We start from the raw sequence: 10,000 nt of genomic DNA on the forward strand, positions 1-10,000 counted from the left end.
ATATATATATACACACACACATATATATGCGAATATGTTTGTATATGTTTACATCATCCATTGAAACACTACCCTACCATTTCCAAGATTTCAATGACATATATATCTCACATTAATCGCTTTCCCCTTCGACGGGATATCCCTTCGAGTAGTGTTATGTTTCCTGTCCCTATGAAATAATTTTGAGTTGGGGTTCCTAATCCATAACTCTCTAAAGTCAAGTAACTACCAGATACATCATTCAACAGAGAACCAGTTTTGCAAATAAAGCTAGATATCATCGCACAAGTAAATAATGTTAGGCAAATATATATATATATATATATATATATATATATATATATATATATATATATATATATATATATATATATATATATATATATACTACAACAAAAAATACGGCTGTTTCTGGCCCACTGCAGGACAAAGCCCTCAGACATGTCAACTCATATCTGGGATTTGCCAAGATTTCATCACCACGCTAGCCAATGCGGATTGTTGATGGTGGAAGATTTTCTTCTGATCGCTCACACCAAGCCAACCTAGTATCGGTGGCCCTAACTAGTACAGCTTTGCTGATCATGACGATACGGAAACCCTTTCACACCACGTTAAGGCATACCTACTGAGAGAGAGAGAGAGAGAGAGAGAGAGAGAGAGAGAGAGAGAGAGAGAGAGAGAGGTATATATAAATTGTGTGTATATATTTTTCGACAACCCTACGTTTTCTAAAATTCCATTATCCCTAATTTCTAGCTAACTTTACAATATTTTAGTTTAGGGATGAACTCGAGAGAAGACCAAAATTTCTAAACTACAGTCATGATACAACCAGCTACAGCTGTATTTTCCGACAGAATGGGAATTATACCAAATTTATTGCTACCCAACTTAGTCTTCGGTTTCTCCCTAACGGTTTTATTACGCCATGTAAATCATTCTAGGAGAGAGAGAGAGAGAGAGAGAGAGAGAGAGAGAGAGAGAGAGAGATTCCTTCCAGAATTATATTATAAGAAGGAGCAGGAGTTTGGAGTAAGGATACCTTAACGTGGTGAAAGGGCTTTGCGTATCGCCATGATAAGCAAAGCTTTACTAGTAAGGGACACCCATACTAGGTTGGTTTGCTGTCAGCGATGAGACAATAATCATCCACCTTCATTCCTAACGCAGTGTCTTGTACTAGAGAGAGAGAGAGAGAGAGAGAGAGAGAGAGAGAGAGAGAGGAGTGGGAATACCTTCACGTGGTGAAAGGATTTGCGTATCGCCATTATCAGAAAAGTATTATTTGTCAGGGACACCCATACTGGGCTGGTTTGCTGTCAGCGGTGAGACAAATATCTCCCACCATCATTCTTAACGCAGTGTGTTGTACGAGAGAGAGAGAGAGAGAGAGAGAGAGAGAGAGAGAGAGAGAGAGAGAGAGAGAGAGAGAGACTTTATCAAAAATAGCTACCGATGCAATTGAGCCATTACGCCCTTTTTTTAGAATAAAACGGTAATATTGTTTAATAGATTTTCGATGATAAACATTTGAATAATTCTGATATATATGGACATAACTCTACTTGCGTCTCACCTGAAGACTCTTAATAATGAAAACTATCTGTTAATTACTGTATATGCGATTCATTTGATCCAAAATAAGACTGTTACTTAAAATAAACGGTGTAATAAATCCTATATGCAATCATATACAATTCATTTTATCTAAAATAAAAAAACAACGTATGAAAAAATAAGAATTAATTTGAATACATTACTTAAAATAAGATTGTGTTATTTTTACACACTTTAACAGCCACACCGTAATAGAACCATTATAGGAGGGTCGCCAGAGGGTCGCTTTTGGGAGACAATTGTCAGCTGACGCTTACGGAGGTTATTTAAAAATCCAGGATCAATGCTGATTACCTTGACTTGAGCGCAAGCACGTTCAGAGTTGGTTGGTTCTCTTTCACGAGTATAAAGAGGAAGGGGGGGGGGGTATGGGAGTAGGGGGAAGGAGGATAGAGGGATGAGAGACCATATAATAGGGGGAAAAGGAACAGCTGAAAAGAAAAAAATATGCGTCACAAAGTAAACTTCAAGACCTAGCGTCTGTGAATTATATGAGGCTAAAATCTCTTATCCCTTTGAGGCAAATGGTACGCACTAATGGCGTTCATACGCACAAACAGCGTTCATACGCACATCCCATGATATAGGGAGAAAAGGATAATTTTTTTACTATGCGTCACTCAAAGATCTTGCGTCAGTGAATTTTATGAAAGGAAAATTTCTAATATCATGAAGGCAAATGATACGCACTAATCGCGTTCATACGCACATGTTATGATAAAGGGAGAAAAGAATCAGTTAAGATTTTTTTTTTACTTTGCGTCACTCCAAGACCTTGCGTCAGTGAATTTTATGAAATGAAAATTTCTAATCTCATGAAGGCAAATGGTACGCACTAATAGCGTTCATACGCACATTGCATGATAAAGTTTTTTTGTTTTTTTTCGCATCACTCCAAGACCTTGCGTCCGTGAATTTTATGAAATGAAAATTTCTAACCCCCTGAAGGCAAATGGTACGCAATCATCGCGTTTATACGTACATCCCATGAAATGGGGGGTGGGGGAAGGATCATTCAAGTTTGTTTTATCATGCGTCACTCCAAGACAGTGAATTATATGTGGTGAAAATCTCCAGTCCCAAATGGTACGCACAAATGGAGTTCATACGCAAATGTCATAATTAGGGAGTAATGAATCAACTACCTTCTCTTATGCGTCTCTCAAAGACCTCGCGTCAGTGAATATTATTATTATTATTATTATTATTATTATTATTATTATTATTACCTAAACTACAACCCTAATTGGTAAAGCAAGATGCTATAAGCCCAGGGGCTCCAACAGGGAAAAATACCCCAGTGAGGAAAGGAAAAACTTCAGTTCCCTTGAGGCAAACGGTACGCAAAAATAGCGTTTATACGCACGTGCGTTTGTGTTTGCTCGAGTGTATACGCTTACAAAGGCAAACACTCATCTCCCAGAGATGTTTCTCTTGATCCCCAAGGTGGTGCCGAAGAACTTGCAAAGCTTTGGTAGGATTTTAAAGAAGGAGACCAAGGATTTTCCCTTTAAACTCCTTTTTATTCGAGTTGGGCGTACACATTGCACATCTTACGAACAAACATACATACATACATACATATGGAGCTTGCTGATAATACGACTTCTGCGTACATCCAAGAAGAGATTTAAAATATGTTTCGTCTACGATTGATTTTACAGATTTTCACTTTGAACTCCTTTTGTTTATTTGAGTTGTGGCTACACATTGCACCTCTCTTGAGAACAAACATACACACACACACACACACGCGCACACACACGCGCGCGCGCGCGCATACGACTTCTGCTTAATTCCAAGAAGCGAAGTAAAACAGTAACTTGTATTTTTCCTATTATGGAGCCACTCTTTTGCAGGGGGGGGGGCGGAATTGGATTAATATTGAATATATAAATATATATCTGAGGCCATTGTCTTGCAGTGAACGAGAAGCAGCTGCATTTGTTGTTTTTGTTGTTGTTGCTGTATATTCAACATTTAACAACAGGATGTTGTCCTTTTTCATTAAGGACCCACCCTTTAGGATTAAATGATTAATATTGAATACATAAGGACATGTCTGAGGCCATTGTCCTGCATTGAACTAGAAGCAGCTGGATTTGTTGTTGTTGTATATCTAATATATAAAACAACCTTATGTTGTTGTTTTTTTATCACTAAACCACCATTTTCGGGATGGAAACGCATTAATATTGAATATATATGGACATATCTGAGGCCTTTGTCCTGCAGTGAACTAAAAGCGGCTGCATTTGTTGTTGTATATTTAACATTTAACAACAGAATTTTGTCCTTTTATTATTATGAAACCACCCTTTGGGAGAATGGATTAATATTGAATGTAGAAGGACATATCTGAGGCTTTTGTCCTGCAGTGAACTAGAAGCAGCTGCATTTGTTGTTGTTGTTGTTGTTGTTCTGTATATTCAACATTCAACAATGGAATGTTATCGAGCGTAAAATCTTCACTGAATAATGCAACAAATCCCCGGATTACAAAATACGTGAGAGGATCCGCGCTTAAGGATTATACCTTTTTGAATCAACATCTTCACTGGAGCACAGGGTTGAGAATATTAAATAATTAAGTATTTTCTTCATTCTCTCTTTTACCTTTACTTGTTTTCGTCGAATCTGTTTACGAGTCGAGTATGTATTGAGAACTCAAAATAATAAGCCTGTCTTTATTTATGATTTCTGACCTCCGCCTAAAGATGACGTTAACAGAGAAAAATGCAAATCTGGATCTAGAATCCGGATCCGGAACCGGATCATCTCAAAAAGCTAATGGCGTCGTCCATGACCTAAGATTTATCTGTGGTGGAAATTTCGTCAAAATCCGTCAAATTGTTTTGACGTAGTCTTTGAAATTGTGATAAATGCAAATCCGGATCTAGAATCCAGGTCTGGAACCGGATCATCTCCAAAAGCTATTGGAGTCATCTATGACTTAAGATTTATCTGTGGTGGAAATTTTGTCAAAATCCGTCAAATTGTTTTGACGTAAATCCGGATCTAGAATCCTGATCCGGATCCTGATCACATTGTCCACATACACATAAATAAATAAATTATCAAATAAATAAATAAATAAACCGGCGCGAAATTATAACCTCCTTAGCGGAGGTAATAAAGGGTTGTGGTCGCCTTTTGGACGGGAGTTCAAGACCTATTAAAGCTCGTTTGCTTCTAATAGTATCTGCAACCCTAATATCCCTGTGAAATAGAGTTGGGGGATTTGTGGGAACGTACAGGTATGCCTGCTGAGTCATTAGCAGTCATTGCCTAGCCCTCCCTGGTCATAGCTTGATGGAGAGGGGACTTGGGTGCTAATCATATATAAATATATATATATATATATATATATATATATATATATATATATATATATACTTATATATATATACACATACATACATATATATATATATACATAAATATATATATATATATATATATATATATATATATATATATATATATATATATATATATGTATATAAACATATAAATATATATACATATATACATATATGTATATATATATATATATATATATATATATACTGTATATATATGTATATATACACTGTATATATATATATATATATATATATATATATATATGTATATATATATATCTATATATATATATATATATATATACATATATATATATGTAAATATATATACATATATATATATATATATATATATATATATATATATATATATATATATATTGTTATTCTCTAGCCCCTTGTCAAGTTGCTTGTCTCTGTCATTCATGAACGACCCTTAAACCTTTATAGGAAGGGTAAATCTAATCGGTGTTTGGATGGGTGACAAAACAATGAAATTCCAGTAATAAATTGCAATAATATTGTATGAAATTAAAACTTTCCTTCTTGAATATGGAAGGATAGATAGAGGGACGGACATGAAGATTTGGTTTATATAGATTTGTTTTTGCTGAAATGGATAACGTATATGAGAGAGAGAGAGAGAGAGAGAGAGAGAGAGAGAGAGAGAGAGAGAGAGAGAGAGAGAAATTTAGCTTTACAAATAACTGGACTTTATTGAAGAGAAAAAATATATAGAGAGAGAGAATCTTGAAAGACACTGAATCTGAGAGAGAGAGAGAGAGAGAGAGAGAGAGAGAGAGAGAGAGAGAGAGAGAGAGAGAGAGAGAGAGAGAGAGCCTTATTGCCTTATTCCATGTTTGAGTTCCCCCAACTCCCGCAGTGTGAGGCACCTCGTATATCCACTAGAGAGTTGCTTATGCATCTTCCGGTGTATTTTGCATCTTCCAGTCTTGGATGGTCTGGAATGCATCTTAGGTTTTTATCGAGCTTATTCTTAAACACATCTACGCTCACTCGTGATATGTTTCTTAGATGAGCTGGCAGCGCATTAAAGAGTTGCTGCATTATCGATGCTGGTGCGTAGTGGATTAATGTCCTGTGTGCCTTCCTTAGTTTTCCTGGTATAGTTTTGGGCCCTATTAATCTACCTCAGCTTGCTCTTTATGATATTTTTAGCTCCATGATGTTTTCAGTAATTCCTTCTATTTGCTTCCATGCTTGTATTATCATGTAGCGTTCTCTTCTCCTTTGTAGATTGTATGATTTAAAAAATTGCAGTCTTTCCCAGTAGTAAAGGTCCTTAACTTCTTCTATTCTAGCAGTAAAGGACCTTTGTACACTCTCTATTTGTGCAATATCCTTATGGAAGTGTGGGTACCATATCACATTGCAGTACTCGAGTGTACTACGTACATAAGTTTTATACAGCATAATCATGTGTTCAGCTTTTCTTGTTTTAAAGTGTCTGAATAGCACTCCCATTTAATTGCTTCATTCTTTGTGATTGTCTCGTTATTAGGTCCTCTGTATGCGTATACCATTCCTTTTCTGTTTCAATAATTTATTGATTCGAATTTATCGGAGTTAAATACTATCCTATTTATCGCCGCCCATTCATATATTTTGTTTAGATCTCACTGTAATGAGTTCCTATCTTCATCACAAGTAATTTCTCTACTTATTCTTGTGTCATCGGCGAAACTTCTCACTACAGAATCCTTAACATTACAGTCTATGTCTGAGATCTTAATAACAAACAGCAGTGCAGCTAATACTGTACCCTGTGGCACGCCAGATATTAGCTGTGCTTCATCTGATTTCTCGTCATTTGCAACCACTATCTGTTTTCTATTTTGTAGAAATTCTTTTATCCATTTTCCTATCTTTCTCTTAATATTATGCTTTCTCATTTTTTTTCTCTAATATATTATGGTCTACCTTGTCAAAGGCTTTTGCAAAATCTAGATATACCACAGTCTGTGTCTTTTTCATTTATCATATTTTTTATATATGTTTTCATAGTGTGCTATCAGTTGGGTTTGTGTACTTTTTCCGGGCAAAAAACCGTGTTGACCTATATTAAACAAATTATTCTTAACCAAATGATTCATTATTTTCTCTTTTATTACCCTCTCATACACTTTCATAATATGTGATGTTAGACTAACTGGTCTATAATTGCTTGCCTCTAGTCTTGATCCACTTTTGAAAATAGGGGTTATATATGCTAATTTATGTTTAACATATATCTCGCTCATATCTACACTTTGTCTTAGCAGTATTGCAAGCGGCTTTGCGATAGTGTGTGCAGTTTTTTTTTAACAAAATCACTGGAACTCCATCTGGTCCGGCTGCTGATCCATTTTTAATTTCGCTTATAGCCTGCACAATATCTGCTTTATTAATATCTATATCCGTTAGATATTCAATATTTTCTTCTCTCATTTCTGTTTCATTATTCTCATTTACAATTCATGGCATGAATTCACTCTTATATTTTTCTGCTAATATGTTACATATTTCCTTTTTTTATTCGTTAACCGTCCTTCCATTCTTAGAGGGCCTATTTCTAATCTCCCTTTATTCATCTTTTTTTTGCATAGGAGTAAAGTACTTCTAATTCCCTTTTTTATTTTCTTTCGATTGTATAATCTTTTTTTCTGCATTTTCTATCTTACTTTTTATTTCCATCATTTTCCATACATTTTTTTCTTATGCAAGATTTTTCTTCCACTTTCTAATTTTCTGAAATAAGATCCTTCTGTCTCTTGGTATGCATGTCTGATGTTTATTTTTTTTTTTTCGGTACATATTTGTCAACAATTTTCTCCAGTATTTTGTATAATATATCCGTATTTATCGGTATATTATCACTTACTAAGACATTTTTCCAATCTTTGTCCAATTCTTCATTTATTTCTGACCATTTTATATTCTTACCATAGAAATTATATTTTCCCTATCCTTCCCATCGTTTTGTGCTTTATCTCTGCGTTCACTTGCTTTGGAATGGACTATTAATTCTATGACATTGTGGTCTGAAATTCCCGTGTTATACACTATTATTTCTTTAACATAATTCACCTCATTCACAAATACTGAATCTAGGAGATTGTCCTTTCTTGTTGGAATGTGGTTTATTTGTTGCATATTATGTTCTAATAGCATATCTTGAAGCTTTTCAAACTGTCTCTTATCTTCTGCGCTACTATTACTCTCGTTTTTATATGTATTTATGCAACCACTTTCTTCTATCCGTTCTTTCCAATCCACGAAAGGAAAGTTAAAATCTCCAGATAGGAGTATATTCCAGTCTTTATGGTTTCTACATATATCATCTATTTTTTCTATTACTATGTCAAACTCCTTAGTATTTGGGGGTCTGTAGACTACAATATTCACTAATTTTTCATATTCAAATTCTATCGCAGCAAATTCACATTCTGTGTTGCTATATTTTTCACAGACTTTTCCTTGATTTATGTCTCTTCCATATATTGTGGTTCCCCCTTGATTCCTATTTCTTCTATCTGATCTATATATTTGGAAACCCTTTATCTGGTCGTCACTGCCAGTCTCTTGGGAATACCATGTTTCACCTATATCTAACATATCTATTTTTTCAATTTGGGTTAGTTCTTCTAAGAACTCTATTTTCCTTTTTGAGTTACTCATGAGCAAACCCTGTGCATTCATCACTATCATGGTTTCTGTTTCATCCCCATTATCTAGTATTGGTAATAATATGGATTCTCCCATGCTTCCTTCCTGTTCTGATATGATTTTCTTTTCTTCATTTCCCAGAATTCTGCCATTAAAAAATCCAACTTTTCTATTATATTTGCTCTTTCGCCTTCATATTTATTTTTGTGTGTATACCTGCAATTATCCCCATATCTGCACCAACCCCAGGCCATATAGATGCATTCTTTGTAGTTAGGCTCTAATTGTGCATATTTGGGTTCAAAGGCATCATATCTTGGGGCCTTTTGTGCATAGCGCGGTATATACTCGGCTTGTTTTTTTGTTTCTTCTTTTGTTTCATTTTTGCTTTCATTTTTTTTTTCTGTTTGCTAAGTTTTCTGACTTTCATTCATGGTTGCAGGATGCATATATCGACATTTTTTGTTGAATTTGCATCCTTTTCCTTCTTTCAGGTTCTTGCATATTTTTGGATGGAGATCTCTTCATTCGTCTCCATATCCGTCTAAATACGCACATTTACCATATATTTCATAATTATGGCATATCTTTGGATGCTTGTAGTAGCATCTTTCGCCAAATCTGCAATTCCCTCTTTTCAGTGAATTGCAGACTTTATCTTTCTTTTCTTTTTTTTTTTGTTCTTGCTCTTCCTTAAACGTATGTAGGTCCGGGTAGAGTCTCTTGGGTCTATTATTTGTTTCCATAGGATATTCTATTTCTACGTAAGTATGTTGTTGAATGGCATCATATGTTGTATCAATGATTTCCTCTGCATCCTTACACATATCCTGTTCATTTTTCTCTTCTTCTTCTTCTTCTTCTTCTTCTTCTTCTTCTTCTTCTTCTTCAACTATTAGCAGATTCAGTCTCGACTTAATTATATCTTCTATCCATACTAAGCATGATGAGCAGAATACCTTTGTGTCTTTAGTTCTTATTTTTTGTTGCACTTTAGCACAATTAGGATGTGTTGGTGCATGGCATACATCGGATTTCCTTAATAAATGTTGCGGGTTAAGAATACTGTACCACATATTACATGTATTGCACCATTTTGGCATTCTTTTTCCCAACGCATCAATCAGCACATTCACCTTATTGGACTTCTTATTGTTCTTTGATGGAATGTGCTGATTAATGTAAACTTTCTTTATAAATCTCTTTATTACCTGGATCTTCTTTGGAATATTTTCTATTATTTTGATGATGTTTTCCGCAGATTTGTTCCAGTTTGTTGGATCATATTGTTTCAATATGTTTGAGAATATTTTTCCGTCACACTGGTTGGAGCTATTTGTGACCTCTGT

The 10,000-nt window shown here is 34.9% G+C and overlaps 1 protein-coding gene across 4 annotated transcripts in view; it reads right to left on the minus strand.

Annotated features, from left to right (window-relative positions):
* Positions 1 to 10,000, minus strand: part of LOC137651971 (heparan sulfate glucosamine 3-O-sulfotransferase 6-like) — a 284,484-nt gene that overhangs the window by 62,692 nt on the left and 211,792 nt on the right. The window lies entirely within an intron of this gene.

This window comes from Palaemon carinicauda, chromosome 13 (genome assembly GCF_036898095.1).
Source record: "Palaemon carinicauda isolate YSFRI2023 chromosome 13, ASM3689809v2, whole genome shotgun sequence".
Classification (NCBI taxonomy): domain Eukaryota; kingdom Metazoa; phylum Arthropoda; class Malacostraca; order Decapoda; family Palaemonidae; genus Palaemon; species Palaemon carinicauda.